The following is an 18322-nucleotide window of genomic DNA, read 5'->3' on the forward strand; positions in this document are numbered from 1 at the left end:
GGGGCAAATTTGGGTCTGGGTCTGGGAAAGAATCAGGACAGGAGCAGAGGTACGGTAGGTGCTCACCCAGGAGTACCATTGCACAAGCCAGAATACACAGATCTCTGAAAGCAGCAAGGAAGCCATTTGGGTAGGCTTGTGGCCCAGAAATCTGGTGACCAAAAAGCCCAGCAAATAAAATAGTAGATTCACAGTTGCAAAGAACACCTGGATCAGGCAGATCTTGATTTCTAAACTTTGCAGACTTATGACTGAACTGTAGGAGCCGAAGAAGATTATGACCTGGGGCAGGAGCAGAGAAGATGTATTCTGGGGAGCAGCCATGACACATCTACATAGCAATTGCAGCTGGCAAATGACTCTCACATCTCTTCTCTCCTTTAGAACTTATTATATCAGCCCTGTGCTGTGTGAGTGGAGTTTTTAATCTTCCAATTGCAGGTAAGAAAATCTTCCCTTAATTCTATTTATTTATTTATTTATTTATTTACTTAGTTACTTTTTGAGACAGCCTCACTCTGCCACCCAGGCTGGAGTGCAGTGGCATGATCTTGGCTCACTGTGACCTTCACCTCCGGGTTCAAGTGATTCTCATGCCTCAGCCTTCTGAGTAGCTGGAATTGTAGATGTGTACCACCACACCGGCTGATTTTTGTATTTTCGGTAGAGACTGGGTTTCACCGTGCTGGCTAGGCTGGTCTTGAACTTCTGAGCTCAAGTGATCTGCCTGCCTTGGCCTTCAAAATGCTGGGATTATAGGCATGAGCCACCGTGCCTGGTCAGAAATTAAATAACGTTTAGAAACTATCTGGGAAAGGCCAGGTGCAGTGGCTAATGCCTGTAATCCCAGCACTTTGGGAGGCTGAGGTGGGAGGATTGCTTGAGGCCAGGAGTTCGAAACCAGCCTGACCAACCCCATGGCAAAACCCCATCTCTATCTGAGTGAACTGGATGTAGGAGAATAACAACAACAACAACAACAACAACAACAACCAGCCCAAACAGACAAAAAACAAACAAACAAAACTCCCGTCTCTACTAAAATTACAAGAAGAGGCCGGGCGCGGTGGCTCAAGCCTGTAATCCCAGCACTTTGGGAGGCCGAGGCGGGTGGATCACGAGGTCGAGAGATCGAGACCATCCTGGTCAACATGGTGAAACCCCGTCTCTACTAAAAATACAAAACATTAGCTGGGCATGGTGGCACGTGCCTGTAATCCCAGCTACTCAGGAGGCTGAGGCAGGAGAATTGCTTGAACCCAGGAGGCGGAGGTTGCGGTGAGCCGAGATCGCGCCATTGCACTCCAGCCTGGGTAACAAGAGCAAAACTCCGTCTCAAAAAAAAAAAAAAAAAAAAAAAAAAAAAATTACAAGAAGAAAAATTACCTGGGTGTGGTGGAATATGCCTGTAATCCCAGCTACTCAGGAGGCTGAGACATGAGAATTACTTGAGTCTGGGAGGCGGAGGCTACAGTGAGCTGAGATGCTTGATTGCACTCTAGCCTGGGTGACAGAGGGAGACTGTCGCCAGGCCCCAAAAAAATTTATCAGGGGAAAAATAATACTTTTTACTTAGCAGTAGGTCTCCCTTTTCCCCTCCTAATTTTCCATCCTAAGAGACCAGCTTTTGATGGATACATGCATTTATAAGTTGATTGCACTGGGAAGTTGTGTGTGTGTGTGTGTGTCTATGTGTGTGTGTGTGTGTGTGTGTGTCCATCCCTCCCCACCAAAATGCTCAAGTAACAACTGATCTGATGAACTAATTTATTCTAAGAAGTAAAGATTTATTTAACGGCAGGTGTTCTGCTTTGCTAAGTGATGTATGCAAGTTTACAGACACATGAATTTTTAGGAGACCTCAGAGGTTAAATGGGAGAAGAGTCAGGAGAGGAAGTATGTATGGCTGTTAGCCAAGGAAGGATTTGAAGGAGAATAGAAATGCCTGTTAAGCCTGTTAAGTTTCTTTCTTTCTTTCTTTCTTTTTTTTTTTTGGGACAGAGTCTGGCACTGTCGCCCAGGCTGTAGTGCATTGGCTCACTGCAATCTCTACCTCCTAGGTTCAAGCAATTCTCCTGCCTCAGCCTCTCGAGTAGCTGGGACTACAGGTTTGTGCCACCATGCCCAGCTAATATTTTTTCATTTTTAGTAGAGATGGGGTTTCACCATGTTGGCCAGAAAGGTCTTGATCTCCTGACCTCGTGATCCGCCTAACTCAGCCTCCCAAAGTGCTGGGATTACAGGTGTGAGCCACTGTGCTGGCCCACCTATTAAGTTTTTTATGCTGTGTGGTATGCGATGGAAGCATCTCCTTTATCTCCCCATGGAGTCTTAGTAAAATCGACAATGTTTAGTGGCACTTTGTGGGGAAGCTTTGCTCTGAGATGTGATAAAGTTCTGTGTCCTGCCTCAGCACTGGTGAGGGCACAGTGAGAAGCTGTCTACAAGAAGACAATCATATACGTACCACACTATAATTAAGAATTAAACAGAACACTATTGGCACCAGAATAGACAGAGAAATCAATGGGATGAAATAGTCCAGAAATAGTATGTGATAAACGTGGTATTTCACACCAGCCAGGGAGGGTGGAACTATTCATTAAATGCATTTGGGACAATTCGTTCATCTAGAAAAAGAAATAGAATTCTACTTCCTACCCTGTGCTAAACTAATTTCATATGAAACTATGATACAATACAAAAGCCCAAACAAATACATATGTGCTTGAAGAAAATCTAGGTGAATAGTTTTATACTTAGCGGGAGAGGACGCCCTTTCTAAATGTAACCCAAAACACGGAAGCTGAATCTGAAAAAAATGGATAGATATGATTACATAAAGCAATAAAAGGTCATTATTTTAAAAAGTTATACTTAAAAAAAGAATAAGTCTAAAAGACATTTTAAAATGCAAAAATTATTGATCACATATGGCGATAGGTTAATATCTTTTTTTTTTGAGACAGTGTCTCACTCTGTTGCCCAGTCTGGAGTGCAGTTGTATGATCACAGCTCACAGCAACCTCTACTTCCCAGGTTCAAGTGATTCTCATGCCTCAGCCTCCTGAGTAGCTGGGACTATAGGCAAGTGCCACCACCCCTGGCTAATTTTTGTATTTTTAGTAGAGATGGGGTTTTACCATGTTTGTCAGGGTGGTCTTGAACTGCTGATGTCAGATGATCTGCCTGCCTCGGCTTCCCAAAGTGCTGGGATTATAGGCATGAGCCACCGCAGTGACTCTTTATTTTATTTTATTTTTTTTTTAGAGATGGGGTTTCACTGTGTTAGCCAGGATGGTCTCAATCTCCTGACCTTGTGATCCGCCCACCTCGGCCTCCCAGAGTGCTGGGATTACAGGTGTGAGCCACCATGACTGGCCAAAGATGATTCTTACAAATTATTACAAAGGAAAAAATGAGGAAGGGATATGAATGGGAAGTTTATAGGATAAAGACTTATAAATAGATCAAAATCATATGAAAAAAATGTCCAACTCCTTTCAGAATCAAATAAATGTGAATTAACACAACATACTATTTTCTGCTTCTCAGAGCAAGAATACTCACTGTTAATGAGGGTATCTAATACACTTTTGCAAAATCTTACTTTTCTGGAGAGTAGAATAGCTCCAGAAATATCTGTGAAAAGCCTTACCATTTTTTTGGACTTTTGACCCAGTAATCACACTTTTAAGATTTATCCCAAGGGTTTAGTCAGACAGGTATATGTGTATAGATACTGTTTATAATTGGGAAGAGCTGGAAGGAGCCTACATGTCCACTATTGGTACTGGTAAAATAAGTTGTGAAATTATGAAACACAACATAATCTTTAAAAATGAAATTCTGATGAGTATGGGAGAAAATATATTGTAGTAACACAGGGAGAAACTGCCAGGAAAAATAATACGTACAGTCAACATTCATAAGAGATTCTGTTTGTGATCTTGCACGTTTGGCAATATTTTATGTATTATTTTGTTTGCAGAAAGAGAGAATATTTAATTGATACAATTGGATAAACACAATAATCTCCATTAACAACCACCACCACAAAAGTCTGGAAAGCAAGATGCTAGGAGACACATAAATGATAAAGAGGAAGATGTAATGATTTTTTTGTTTGTTTGTTTGTTTGAGACTGAGTTTTGCTCTTGTTGCCCAGGCTGGAGTACAACGGAGTGATCTTGGCTAACCACAACCCTCCGCTTCCTGGGTTCAAGTGATTCTCCTGCCTCAGCTTCCTGAGTAGCTGGGATTACAGGTATGCACCATTGTGCCCAGCTAATTTTGTATTTTTAGTAGAGACGAGGTTTCTCCATGTTAGTCAGGCTGGTCTTGAACTCCCAACCTCAGGTGATCCATCGGCCTTGGCCTCCCAAAGTGCTGGGATTACAGGCATGAGCCACCGTGCCTGGCTGTGTAACTTTCATTTGAAAGAGATTCTGGGGCTGTATCAAAGAAGACTAGGAGTTGATTTTACAGCAATTTAATGAAAATACCTGAATGGAATATGACAGTGGAGATGCCTGTGAGACACACCATGGTGAATGGGATGAGGACAGCCTGGACAGGAGCTGAGGAGTGGGAAGATAAGAAGCAAGAGAATGTAGGAAAGAGGCAAGAAGTCAAAGGAGTGAAAAGAGAGCAAAATCTATATGCAGCCTAATGATGAAATCTACATGCAGTCCCAACTAAAAACTGACTGATGCATACAAAATACTTAGCAAGAATCTCTCAGCCTCTGGTTTGCTGTAAGGCACTTCTCATCTGCAAAAGCAATAGTTGTATGGGGGCTTGTACTGCCTTGCGGACTGAGTTCTCTTCATTGTACACCTGAAACCCCTGAGGATCTCATATTTCTGTGTGTTCCTGGGCCTCAAGTATCGAGAATTACTTTATCCCTAAAAGGAACCGAAGCCTAAGAAGAGACAGTGGTGGATTTGAGGGAGACTGAGGATTACTGCCCAGGACAGTCCTGCACTGCTAACTTGATAGAGACCATGATCAGTGACAGATGCTATGAGACTGGCCTCAGGGGAAAGAAAAGGAGGAGAAGAGAAAACCAATGACAGGGCCACCTGAAAGCAAAGAGGTGAAATGGTGCTTGTTATCCATCTGCAATGTAGGAGTAAACAGGAGGTAGGCTGGGTCATTCATAATAACTCCCCCTGCCCTACCGTCATTGGACTAATGTGTAGGCACATGACTCAACCCAGCCAATCAGTCTTTCCCAAAATATTTCAAAGTTGGAGGTGGGAGACAGAAACTTTTTTTTCTCCCTGGTTACAAGGTTATTAGGGGTGAGCCCAGAATGGCAAGTGGCCACCGTGTGAAGGATCCTGTCCACAATAGACATGACCAGCATGGAAAGATAAGCAAAGATGAGAGCACACAAGAATTCTGATGCCATCATCCTGGTTCCCAATGTCCCTAGAACCAGCTCCACCTTTGTCCATCTTTGCTTTGGTCATGTGAGCCTTTACACACCCCCTTTATGCTCAGGTTAGCTAGAATTGAATTACAGCCACTTGCAAACAAGAGTCCTTATGAATATAGGTTCAGATAGATGTTGCTAGTTTCTGCCCAATGTGTTAGTCTGTTCTCACACTGCTAATAAAGACATACTTGAGACTGGCTAATTTTTTTTTTTTTTTTTTTTTTTTGAGACAGAGTCTCACTCTATTGCTAGGCTGGAGGTGAGCTTGTCTCACTGCAACCTCCGCTTCTTGGGTTCAAGCAATTCTCCTGCCTCAGCCTCCCAAGTAGCTGGTACTATAGGAGTGTGCCACCATGCCCAGCTAACTTTTACATTTTTAGTAGAGACACGTTTCACCAGAGACTGGGTAACTTATAAAGAAAAAGAGGTTTAATGGACTTATGGTTTCACATGGCTGGGGAGACCTTACAATCTTGGTGGAAGACATATATCTTACATGGTGGCAGACAAAAGAGCTTAGGCAGGGGAACTCCCATATATAAAACCATCATCTCACGAGACTTATTTGCTACCATGAGAAAAAGTATGGGGGGAACCTGGCCCTGCCCTTGACATGTGGGGATTATTACAATTCAAGGTGAGATTTGAGTGGGGACACAAGGTGAGATTTGAGTGGGGCCATATCACCCAAGATGTTTAATTCAAAATAAAATAACAGGAGGAGTCAGGTATGGTTTTGCTGTTGCTGCTGTTGTTGTTTTGAGATAGAACGTCTCTGTCACTCAGGCTGGAATGCAGTGGCATGATCATAGCTTGTTACTGTAGGTAGCTTAGCCAGGCATGATTGGGGCAGGAGAAGAGTTCCCTTACCCCATCAGTAATGTCAGGCAACCATCAGGTGATGATCAGGCAGTTGTCACACTGCCTCTCTAAAGTAATAATTGGTCACAGTCATCGCCAGGGAAAGGCAGTTTCCCAATAGATTAAAAACATCTGTAACTGGTGATTGGCAGCTTCCCAACAAGATCTTAGGAGTTGGGTGAGTGAGTTCAAGCATGCGCATTAAAAGGCAAAATGGTGTAGTTTAACTGAATGCTGGAGTATAAACTTCTCGGGGCATTCTACTGGAAAAGGGATGCAGGACACCAGAAGTAGGCCGGCATATAAAACCCCAATTCCAAGGTCAAAGGGGACACGACCTCCAAGGTGTCTGCTTGGTCCTCTTCCAAGTGTATTTGACTTTCTTTTCATCCCTGTTCTAAGGCTTTTAAATAAACTTTCACTCCTGCTCTAAAACTTGCCCTGGTCTCTTCTGCCTTATGTCCCTCAGTCAAATTCTGAGGAGGCAAGAATTGACGTTGCTGTAGTAACAAGCTCACTGCAGCCCTGAACTCCTGGGTTCAAGCAATCCTCCTACTTCAGCCTCCCTAGTAGCTAGGACTACAACCATGAACCACCACTCTCAGCTAATTAATTTTTTTTTTTTTTTGAGACGGAGTTTCGCTCTTGTTACCCAGGCTGGAGTGCAATGGCGCGATCTCGGCTCACCGCAACCTCCGCCTCCTGGGTTCAAGCAATTCTCCTGCCCCAGCCTCCTGAGTAGCTGGGATTACAGGCACGCACCACCATGCCCAGCTAATTTTTTGTATTTTTAGTAGAGACGGGGTTTCACCATGTTGACCAGGATGGTCTCGATCTCTCGACCTTGTGATCCACCCGCCTCGGCCTGCCAAAGTGCTGGGATTACAGGCTTGAGCCACCGCGCCCGGCTTTTTTTTTTTTTTTTTTTGAGACGGAGTTTCGTTCTTGTTACCCAGGCTGGAGTGCAATGGCGCGATCTCGGCTCACCGCAACCTCCGCCTCCTGGGTTCAGGCAATTCTCCTGCCTCAGCCTCCTGAGTAGCTGGGATTACAGGCACGTGCCACCATGCCCAGCTAATGTTTTGTATTTTTAGTAGAGACGGGGTTTCACCATGTTGACCAGGATGGTCTCGATCTCTTGACCTTGTGATCCACCCGCCTCGGCCTCCCAAAGTGCTGGGATTACAGGCTTGAGCCAACGCGCCCGGCAATTTTTTTTTTTTTTTTAAATAGAGATAGGGTCTCACTATGTTACCCAGGCTGGTCTCAAACTCCTGGGCTCAAGTGATCCTCCCACCACCTCCTCCCAGAGTGCTGGATTTACTTGAGTGAGCCATTGCACCTGGCTAGGCTTTTTATTAAAACCCATGGCCTGCATCTTTTTCTTGTTATATTTATTAGATTTTTTTTTTTTTTTTTTTTTTTTTTTTTTTTTTTTTTGCGATGGAGTTTCGCTCTTGTTACCCAGGCTGGAGTGCAATGGCACGATCTCGGCTCACCGAAACCTCCACCTCCTGGGTTCAGGCAATTCTCCTGCCTCAGCCTCCTGAGTAGCTGGGATTACAGGCATGCGCCACGATGCCCAGCTAATTTTTTATTTTTGGTAGAGACGGGGTTTCACCATGTTGACCAGGATGGTCTTGATCTCTTCACCTCGTGATCCACCCGCTTCGGCCTCCCAAAGTGCTGGGATTACAGGTGTGAGCCACCGCGCCCGGCATATTTATTAGTTTTTTTGCTTTGCATTCAGAGTGCTGAAGTATGATCCTGGGATACTGTCCCTTTGGGATACTGGGTTCTTTGGGAGTTTCTCCTGAGGGGCAACCTTGGGCTTGTCTTCCTCTAGTGACCTAACTGTGTTGTGCTTACCAGTTATAGCCATGTGGTCTTGGGGCATGGGTGTCTTCACTGCAATGAAACGATGAAATGTCTTGTTCTTAAGTAACCCCTGTTGGCTTATGAGCCATTTCATTTGCTTAACAATCCAGCTTCACATTAGGCTATGCATGCAAGCTCTCCATCCTCCTAATGAGATGTTCTTTTGATACAGCCATAGGCTTTGACATGAGTGGCCCAAGGAAGAGGTATCTTGGCCGTGCTCATAAAATAGTGTCCCATGCCCATATGTGGTAGTGGATGATGGTCCCATCCACAGTGCCTGTTGAAAGAGGATTGGATTATTTCTGGCATTTCCATATAGACATATTTGGAATTTGGTGTTAGTAACTGACAACATCAGACGTACGCATTTATCCTGATGAAATAACTGTGTGCATCTGATGTTGTCAGTCAGTTACTAACACCAAAAATGGTAAGAAGATTATTACCGACTCCCCATTTAGAAGGAAATCCAAGATGCTCACTCACCCAGATTCTCTGGACAGGAATCTAGGCTTTTGGATGCAACTGCCCGCTGTTTTGAACAGAAGAGCAACAGGTAGGTTGGTAGTTCCTGGAGTATTGTTGACTTTGGAACACAGAGAGTTTAAGAAGGGAAACAGGGAAGCAGAACTGGGAGAATAACATACAAGTTATGGTGGGTGGACAAGGATATCCCAAAACTTGGCTTGAGGCTGGCAAATATGAAGAAAGTGTCTGTAACTCTGTGTGGAGGGGATTGCATATGAAGCCTACACGCATCAGAGGAAGTCTAGCCTTACTGGTTATCTTCTGCTTCTGTGTCTTGAGTCTTTCTAGTAGGAATATGGCTTAATTGTAATCAGTTTCAGAGAGTTGTTACATGAGGCAGGTTTGCGGCAGCTATGCCTGATTGCAGCCCTTCTCAAGGCATCTTTTCGTTTTTTTCTTTTTTGAGATGGAGTCTCCCTCTGTCGCCAGGCTGGAGTGCAGTGGCGCCATCTCGGTTCACTGCAATCTCCACCTCCCAGGTTCAAGTGATTCCCCTGCCTCAGCCTCCTGAGTAGCTGGGGTTACAGGTGCGGATCACCACATCTCAGGGCATCTTTTCTTTGCACAGCTGTAACCAATGGACAATGGGCCGCAAAATCTCACTACACTCCCCTTTGGCACACTGATAAGATGAAGTATGGACACACCTGACTTAAGTGGAGAGGGTAAGGGGCATCAATATGAGGCACTAAGCCAGTCAGAGCCTGCTCTAGGAATTTGAATTGAGATACACAGAAATGTTCTGGTTGCTGATGGGCTCTAAATCTGAGAAACAATGACTCAGAGCTGGGACTGGTAGTCATCCCTTAAGAAGAGCACACAGATGAAACTGATTTAAGTAGGAGCGACGAATGGAGTCAGCGTACAGAGATGCCTCTTGTGTTCCAGCTCCTGTTTCCAGTGCCCATGAAGCCTGAATACACTTTGTTTCCTGTTCTTGAATTCCCTGTAATCTCTGTACCCTTGCAGTTATTCCCCCTTTTCCCAAGAGCTGATTCGACGGGGTTTCTCTTCTTTGTGACCAAAAGACCATTGACTAGAACAGATGTTGAGAACATGATCAGTGTGACAGCTGCTAAGTACAGAATGCAGCCTGATGAACCACTCAGCAGGCCAGGGTGACTACAATTGCACGTGTGTGTATGTTTAGGGGGAGGGGTGTTAAATCACTAGAGATGAAAGGATCCCCCCCCCACATAACCATCTTCTCTTTCCTGTCTTAGTTCCTTGGCTGCTCTCCATCTCCTGGCCCCAGCTGCTAAGAACTATTTCTAGATAAAGTCAGCAAACTGTTTCTAAGACTCTGAGTCCAGAATCCCTTGCTCAGGAATGTCCCCTCTGCCCTCATCACCTGCACTCCTCTCTCCCTTTCTCTGTATCACCTCTTCACCTTATGGAATTGTCTTATCCCTCAGGGTCTTTTGACATTTTCAGAAAATGAAGTGGAACATTAAACTCCTGTAGCAGTGTCTCTCTCTGGTGGGGGCTGGGAGTCAGGCAGCAGCTCTCTGCAAGGACTTCATGTCTCCTCCACCAGGAAGCTCTGCTCCTGAGCTCCATCCTGGGTAAAACTCTTCCAAGCTCCAGGGTCTTCCCAAATTCAGACAAACTTGGGTCAAGGTTGCACAGTTTGTGTCTGTAGGTGGGATGGTAAGATGAGGGCACAGGGATTGGAAGGGGGCAGAGGGCACAGCTATCCTCACTGCAGTCACGGCGGTCATCGGGAAGGTGCTGTTGTCATAAATTCAGCCATTGGTGCAGGGCTCTATGTCCCCATGTTGTTGGCCTCTGTGCCATTAGGAAAAGGTGGTCCCCATTGGGAGGAGATGATGTAGAGGCAGGACTGAGGCCACACCTACTAGTCTTGGGACAGCCAAGCCTCCAGCCACCTGTCCTTGTTGAGGTTGGCGTTGGCAGGTAGGGGCGGCAGGGGTTGGGTGGGGAGAGGCAGTACAGTGAAGTTTTGTAGAGTAGTGTGCAAACACAGGAGGAGAAGGCAGAGGACCACCAGGGTGACTTGGATCTGCTGGAAGTGGCTGACACCCCCCATTTGCTGTAGGAAGTCATTGAAAGCCATGGAACTAGGCCTGGTCAAGTGGCTGGGGAGCTGGGTCTCCCACTTGAGCAATCTGTCTCTTCCAGTGCAGTGGGAGGAGAGGGGCTGCCTTTGTCTCCTGCACTTATCAATTTCTGGTTCTGCTGTAGCCGTAGGCCTCCTGATGGCCAGCAGTAGTTATTTATTTTTGAGACAGAGTTTCACTCTTGTCACCCAGACTGAAGTGTAATGGCACAATCTCAGCTCACTGCAACCTCTGCCTCCCAAGTTCAAGTGATTCTCCTCTCTCAGCCTTCCTAGTAACTGAGATTATAGACACCCACTACTATGCCTGGCTAATTTTTGTGTTTTTAGTAGAGACAGGGGTTTTACCACATTGGCCAGGCTAATCTCAAACTCCTGACCTCAGGTGATCTGCCCACCTCAGCCTCCCAAAGTGCTGGGATTACAGGCATGAACCACCATGCCCAGCCAGTAGTTTTTTTTTTTTTTTTTTTAAATAATGTGTTTCAAAGCACCAAGTTAAACTGACTCCAGAGTGGGACATTTAATTATAAGACTCATTTGGTCAATGGTCTGTTCCAGGAGGTCTAATGGGCAAGTAAAGTTGGATCACGCAGAGGAAAGGCCCTTCCTCTGAAGGAGGGACATGTGTGAGTCTCTCTACCACCCTGGAACAGGTGGGGAGGAAGGGGAAGCACCTAGGGTGAAGAGGGTGTGAGCATGAAGCCTGATCTGAGCCCTCCTTCTCAGGGCTGGGTCCTACCTCTGAGCCAGACTGAACTGGGAAGACTCTGAAGGGCCCACACAGAAATGCTGTGGGGTGTGGGCCTCAGCATCCCCTAACCTGTGAGCATTGCCTCTGTGTGAATCCCCGAGCCTGGGCCTTCAGCTCTAGACGAGGGCCAGGCCACAGCTTAACCTTCACCTGAAGGAGGAATTCTTTGTTAGAGGTTTGTGATAGCAGGGTCTTTTTTTCTCGATTTTTTTTTTTTTTTTTTTTGAGACATAGTCTCCCTCTGTTGCCCAGGTTGGAGTGCAGTGGTGCAATCTTGGCTCACTGCAAACTCCACCTCCTGGGTTCAAGCAATTCTCCTGCCTCAGCCTCCTGAGTACCTGGGATTACAGGCCTACGCCACCAGGCCCAGCTAATTTTTGTTATTTTAGTAGATACTAAGTTTCACCATGTTGGCCAGGATGGTCTCGATCTCCTGACTTCCTGATCCGCCCTCCTCAGCCTTTCGAAGTGCTGGGATTACAGGCGTGAGCCATCTCGCCCAGACTCTTTTCTCATTATAATATCCTCTCTAACCCACTCTCATTTTTTTCCCCTTCCCAGAATTGTACTAATATATGTGACATGATAAACAGCCATCGGAATGGGTAGTTCTAGCATTCTTCAAGGGTCTGGGCATATTGGGGTCTGCACCATGAACAGGGCCCAGGTGAATCCAGGTATTCGGACATCTTGGCCCCAGTTATGGACTGAACTGTGTCCCCCTCATTCATATGTTGAAGCCCTAACCCCCAATGTAACTATATTTGGAAATAGGGTCTTTAAGGAGGTAATTAAGGTTAAATAAAGTCATGGGGTGGGGCCCTAATCCAGTGTGACTGGTGTCTTTACAAGAAGAGTGGCAGTAGCAGGGTGGGACGCACGTGCACAGAGGAAAGGCCATATGAGGACAGTGGGAAGGCGGCCATCTGTGAGCCAAAGAGAGGCCTCAGGAGAAACCAAACCTGCTGACAGCTTGATTGTGGACTTCTAGCCTCCAAAACTGTGAGAAAATACATTTCTGTTGTTTAAGCCACCCAGCCTGTGGTATTTTGTTATGGCAGCCCAAGGCTGTCACTTATATCTATAATGTAACACAATTCTAGCCAAGATACGTGGCAGGAAGCCCATTGTGGGGGAAGTGGCTTTTGGGAAAGGTCTTCAGAAGAGATGTCTTGCTCTTCCCAACAGATGTGTGAGGACCGATATCCTTTTCTGCCTTTGGATGCTGTTTGAGGGGTGATACCTGTAGCCACGGCAGCCCTCTTGCTGTCATGAGGGGAGTCATTGACCTGCTGAGGAGAGGGTTGAAAGAACCTGGATCCCTGATGACGTCAGGTGCCTGAATCATGGAAGCCAGCAAATCTGTATGTGTGTGTGTGTGTGTTTTTTTTTTTTTTTTTTTTTGCTTAAGCCAGTTAGAGTTTTGTGTCATTTGCAACTGAAAGACTCCTGGGTAATACGTCCATCATAAGAGCCATAACCTAGGCTGGGCGGGATGGTTCATGCCTGCAATCCCTGCACTTTGGGAGGCTGAGGCATGTGGATCATGAGGTCTGGAGTTTGAGACCTGCCTGGCCAACATAGTGAAATACTGTCTCTACTAAAAACACAAAAAACTACCTGGGCATGGTGGCGGGCACTTGTAATCCCAGATATTCAGGAGGTCGAGGCAAGTGAATTGCCTGAACTCAGGAGGTGGAGATGGATCGCGCCACTGCACTCCAGCCTGGGCAGCAGCGGGAAACGCTCTCTCAAAAACGAAAACCAAAGAGATATCCCAGAGTTCTGCGCGGCGCCAGCCCTTCCGCCACGGCCGCCATTGGAGAGCAGCAGCCATGGCTCTTTGCTACCCTCCGGCTGTGGGCCTCAACCAAGGTCGAAAGGTAACCAAGAACGTGAGCGAGCCCAGGCCCCGCCGTCTCCGCGGGCGTCTGACCAAACACAGCAGGTGTGTGCGGGACAGGATCCGGGAGCTGTGTGGCTTCGCCCCGTAGGAGCGGTGCGCCATGGAGCTACTGAAGGTCTCCAAGGACAAACGGGCCCTCAAGTTAAAAGAAGGGTAGGGCCGGGCGCGGTGGCTCACGCCTGTAATCCTAGCACTTTGGGAGGCTGAGGCGGGTGGATCACGAGGTCGAGAGATCGAGACCATCCTGGTCAACATGGTGAAACCCCGTCTCTACTAAAAATACAAAAAATTAGCTGGGCATGGTGGTGCGTGCCTGTAATCCCAGCTACTCAGGAGGCTGAGGCAGGAGAATTGCCTGAGCCCAGGAGGCGGAGGTTGCGGTGAGCCGAGATCGCGCCATTGCACTCCAGCCTGGGTAACAAGAGCGAAACTCCGTCTCAAAAAAAAAAAAAAAAAAAAAAAAAAAAAAAAAAAAGAAGGGTAGGGACACACAGCTGCGCCAGGAGGAAGCGGGAGCAATGTGCCGGCGGCCATGAGGAAAGCCGCTGCCAGGAAGGAATGAACCCCCGTCCCTGCCCTCTCCCTGAAATAACGAACAGCTTGACCCCTCGAAAAAAAAACAAAAACAAACAAAAAGAGCTATAACCTGGAAGCAAAGGGAAAACGGAAGCCGGTGAAGCCTCTTAGGCTGAGTGGTGATAGAATGGCTGTATTAGTCAGGGTTGTTGAGTATAAACAACAGAAACAGATTGCGGCTAATGTAAGTTGTAGAAAAATCATGGAAGGGTAATGGGTTGCTCATGGAATGGACGTGGAGGCCAGAGAATCTGGCTCAGAAGTGGGCAGGAGCTGAGGGAGGCCGGGAAACAGGCTAGGACGCCCCTGGAGTGTTACTTGGGTGTTTCCATTCCTCCCTGGACCCTCACTGTCACTGCTATTGTGCGTAATTTCCCAAATGTTCCATAGCTTTGTGTTTTTTCACAAAAGTCAAGGCCTTACGTGGGAATCCTGATTAGCTAGCTGACCATAGTTCTGCACCTGAGTAAAACTTTATTAGGGTTTAGCATATGCAATAACATGCATCGATTTTGGGGGTACATTTTGACAAGCTCTGACAATTATTATTTTTTTAGACAGAGCCTTATTGTATTGCCCAGGCTGGAGTGCAGGGGCGTGATCTCGGCTCACTGCAGTGTCTGCCTCCTGGGTTCAAGAGATTTTCCCGCCTCAGCCTTCTGACTATCTGGTACTACAGGTGTGAGCCACCATGCCCGGTTAATTTTTGTATTTTTAGTGGAGACAGGGTTTCACTATATTGGCCAGGCTGGTCTTGAACTCCTGACCTCAGGTGATCCACCTGCCCTGGCCTCCCAAAGTGGTGCAACTCTAACAAATTTTTATAGCACATAGCCACTGTATAGAACATTTTCATCTCCTGCCTCTCCCACCCCAGCAATTCCCTAGTACTGCACCCTGGCCAATTCTCATCTTCTGTCCTAGGCAGTAGATTTGTCTTTTCTGGAGTTTCAAATGAATGATATCATACAGTATATCCTCTTTCGTGTCTGGCTTCTTTTGCTCAGCAACATGTTTTTGAGATTCATCCGCCTGGTAGTGCGCCAATAGTTTATTCCTTTTTTTTTTTTCTTTTGAGACAGAGTCTCCCTCTGTTGCCAGGGCTGGAGTGCAGTGGCATCATCTTGGCTCAACGCGGCCTCTACCTCCTGGGTTTTTTGTGCCTCAGCCTCCCGAGTAGCTGCGATTACAGGCATGTGCCACCACACCCAGCTAATTTTTGTAATTAGTAGAGATGGGGTTTCACCTTGTTGGCCAGGATAGTCTCTCTTGACCTCGTGATCCACCCACCTCGCCCTCCCAAAGTGCTGGGATTATAGGCATGAGCCACTATGTCTGACCTAGTTCATTCCTTTTTAATACTGCATATTATTCCATTGTATGTATAAGCACAGTTTGCTTATTCATTCACTTGTTGATGAACATTTGTGTTGTTTCCAGTTTTTGGCTGTTATAAAGAAAGCTACCGTGAACATTTGTGTATAGTGAGGGGACATATACTTTCATATCTCTTGGGTAAATACCTAGAAGTGGAATTGCTGGGTCATAAATATTTAACTTTATCAGAAACTGTCAAATTGTTTTTCAAAGTGTTTCCAACTCGTACATTTCTACCACCAGTGGATGAGAGTTCCAGTTATTTCACATTCTTGCCAACATCTTTGTAGGACCAGTCTTTTACATTTCAGGCATTTATTTTTTTATTATTTATTTATTTTTTGAAACCGAGTCTTGCTGTGTCACCAGGCTGGAGTGCAGTGGTGTAATCTTGGCTCACTGCAACTTTGGCCTCCTGGGTTCAAGCAATTCTCCTGCCTCAGCCTCCCGAGTAGCTAGGATTACAGGAGCCTACCACTGTTCCCAGCCAACTTTTCTTTTTTGTATTTTTAATAGAGATGGGGTTGTACCATTTTGGTCAGGCTGGTCTCAAACTCCTGACCTTGTGATCTGCCCACCTCAGCCTCCCAAAGTGCTGGGATTACAGTCTTGAGCCACCATGTTCATATATTTTAGCCATTTATATGAATATGAAGTGACTTGACAGCTCACTGTGGTCTAACTTGCGTTTTCCTGATGACTAATGATGTTGAGCATTTTTTCATGTGCTTATTGGCTATTCATATATCTTTCGTGGTGAAGTACGTGTGTAATTTTTTTTTTGAGATGTTTTCTTGCTCTGTCACCCAGGCTGGAGTGCAGTGGTGCGATCTCGGTTCACTGCAGCCTCCTCCCAGGTTCAAGTAATTCTCTTGCCTGAGCCTCCAAGCAGCTGGGACTACAGGCACACGCCACCACGTCCACCTAATTTTTTGTATTTTTAGTAGAAAAGGGGTTCACCATATTGGCCAGGCTGATCTCGAACTCTTGACCTCAGGCAATCTGCCCGCCTTGGCCTCTCAAAGTGCTGGGATTACAGGCATGAGCCACTGCGCTTGGCCTACATGTGTAATTTTTTGGCCTATATTTGAATTGGAGTGTTTGACTTCTTTTTATTGAGTTGTAGGAGTACTTTTTATATTCTGCAGATGTGTTTGCATAGCTCTCTCCTCTCCTGAGAAATCTACCTGCCTTGGCCATCCTGAACTTCTCTTTTTGTTCTCCTCTGCTCAGTGAGGTTGCCTGGCTCTGTTTGGCTTCCACTTATCCACATTGCAGTCCAGAATTTGCTTCCAGGAAGAAAGCCTGGGTGATAAAAGTTGGTGGAAAAGTAATTGCGGGTTTTACAATGGAAAGTAATGACAAAAACCACAATTACCTTTGTATCAACCTAATAGTAGGTCTTAAATAATCTGTTTCCCCTCTCACAGAAATTATAGTCCTGCGCTGCCTGTTCAATGTCTGAACATTATTATTTTCACATTTCCTTCAGTTTTCTCTTTTCTTTTCTTTCTTTCTTTTTTTTTTTTTTTTTTTTTTGAGGCGGAGTTTCGCTCTTGTTACCCAGGCTGGAGTGCAATGGCGCGATCTCGGCTCAGCGCAACCTCTGCCTCCTGGGTTCAGGCAATTCTCCTGCCTCAGCCTCCTGAGTAGCTGGGATTACAGGCACGTGCCACCATGCCCAGCTAATTTTTTGTATTTTTAGTAGAGACGGGGTTTCACCATGTTGACGAGGATGGTCTCGATCTCTCGACCTCGTGATCCACCCGCCTCGGCCTCCCAAAGTGCTGGGATTACAGGCTTGAGCCACCGCGCCCGGCTTTTCTTTCTTTCTTTTTTTCTTTTTCTTTTCTTTTTTTTTACAGTGGGAGAGTTGTTTTGGAAGTTTATTTCCTGATGACAAACTTTTCCTTTTCCATTCTGAATGCATTTAAAACAGCAGTTTTCTTTGTACAATTGAAAGTGTTTTTCTTCCTCTCTAAAGGGAGTTGCTGGGTAGCGAGTAGAGGGAGAAACTTCCATTCTTCTGGCTTCTTGTTTCCTTATGGAATAAGGAGTGGGTTATTTGGTGAATTCGGGAGAAGGAATAGGGCATGTATAGCTACGTCGTTCTTCTTCCTTTCTTTTGGGCATGTGTTTTTTTTTTTTTTTTTTTTTTTTTGAGGCAGAGTTTCACTCTTGTTACCCAGGCTTGAGTGCAATGGCGCGCTCTCGGCTCACCGCAACCTCCGCCTCCTGGGTTCAGGCAATTCTCCTGCCTCAGCCTCCTGAGTAGCTGGGATTACAGGCACGCGCCACCACGCCCAGCTAATTTTTTGTATTTTTAGTAGAGACGGGGTTTCACCATGTTGACCAGGATGGTCTCAATCTCTTGACCTCGTGATCCACCCGCCTCGGCCTCCCAAAGTGCTGGGATTACAGGCTTGAGCCACCGCGCCCGGCCGTGGGCATGTGTTTTTTAAATTGTTTTTGAATATGTAGTAAGGTATTCGACTGCTGTGTCTCTGAACTGGTGAAGAAGAGATGATTTTTTTTTGTTTGTTTTTTGAGACAGGGTCTCACTCTATCATCCAGGCTGGAATGCAGCAGCATAATCATGGCTCAGTAAAGCCTTGACCTCCTGAGCTCAAGCCATCCTGCCACTCAACCTCCATTTAGCTGTCCTACTGAAAAGGAGTCCTGATCCAGACCCCAAAAGAGAGTTCTTGGACCTTACACAAGAAAGAATTTCAGGTGAGTTCATAGGATAAAGTAAAAGCAATTTTATTAGAGAAATGAAGAAAAAAAAGAGTGGCTACTCTAGAGGCAGAAAAGCCCTGAGGGCTGCTGATTGGCTATTCTTACGGTTATTTCTTGATTACATGCTGAACGAGGGGTGGATTATTCATGAGTTTTCTAGGAAAGGGGCTGGCAATT

General features: G+C 45.9%; 1 long non-coding RNA gene across 1 annotated transcript; it reads left to right on the top strand.

Annotated features, from left to right (window-relative positions):
• The first annotated feature begins 258 nt into the window (after positions 1-258).
• LOC141584764 (uncharacterized) lies at positions 259-12905 on the top strand. Its single transcript, XR_012517968.1, has 3 exons — positions 259-441; positions 4169-4267; positions 12736-12905. It is a non-coding gene; the product is annotated as an uncharacterized LOC141584764 (long non-coding RNA).
• Positions 12906-18322: the final 5417 nt, after the last annotated feature.

This window comes from Saimiri boliviensis, chromosome 6 (genome assembly GCF_048565385.1).
Source record: "Saimiri boliviensis isolate mSaiBol1 chromosome 6, mSaiBol1.pri, whole genome shotgun sequence".
Taxonomy (NCBI): Eukaryota; Metazoa; Chordata; class Mammalia; order Primates; family Cebidae; genus Saimiri; species Saimiri boliviensis.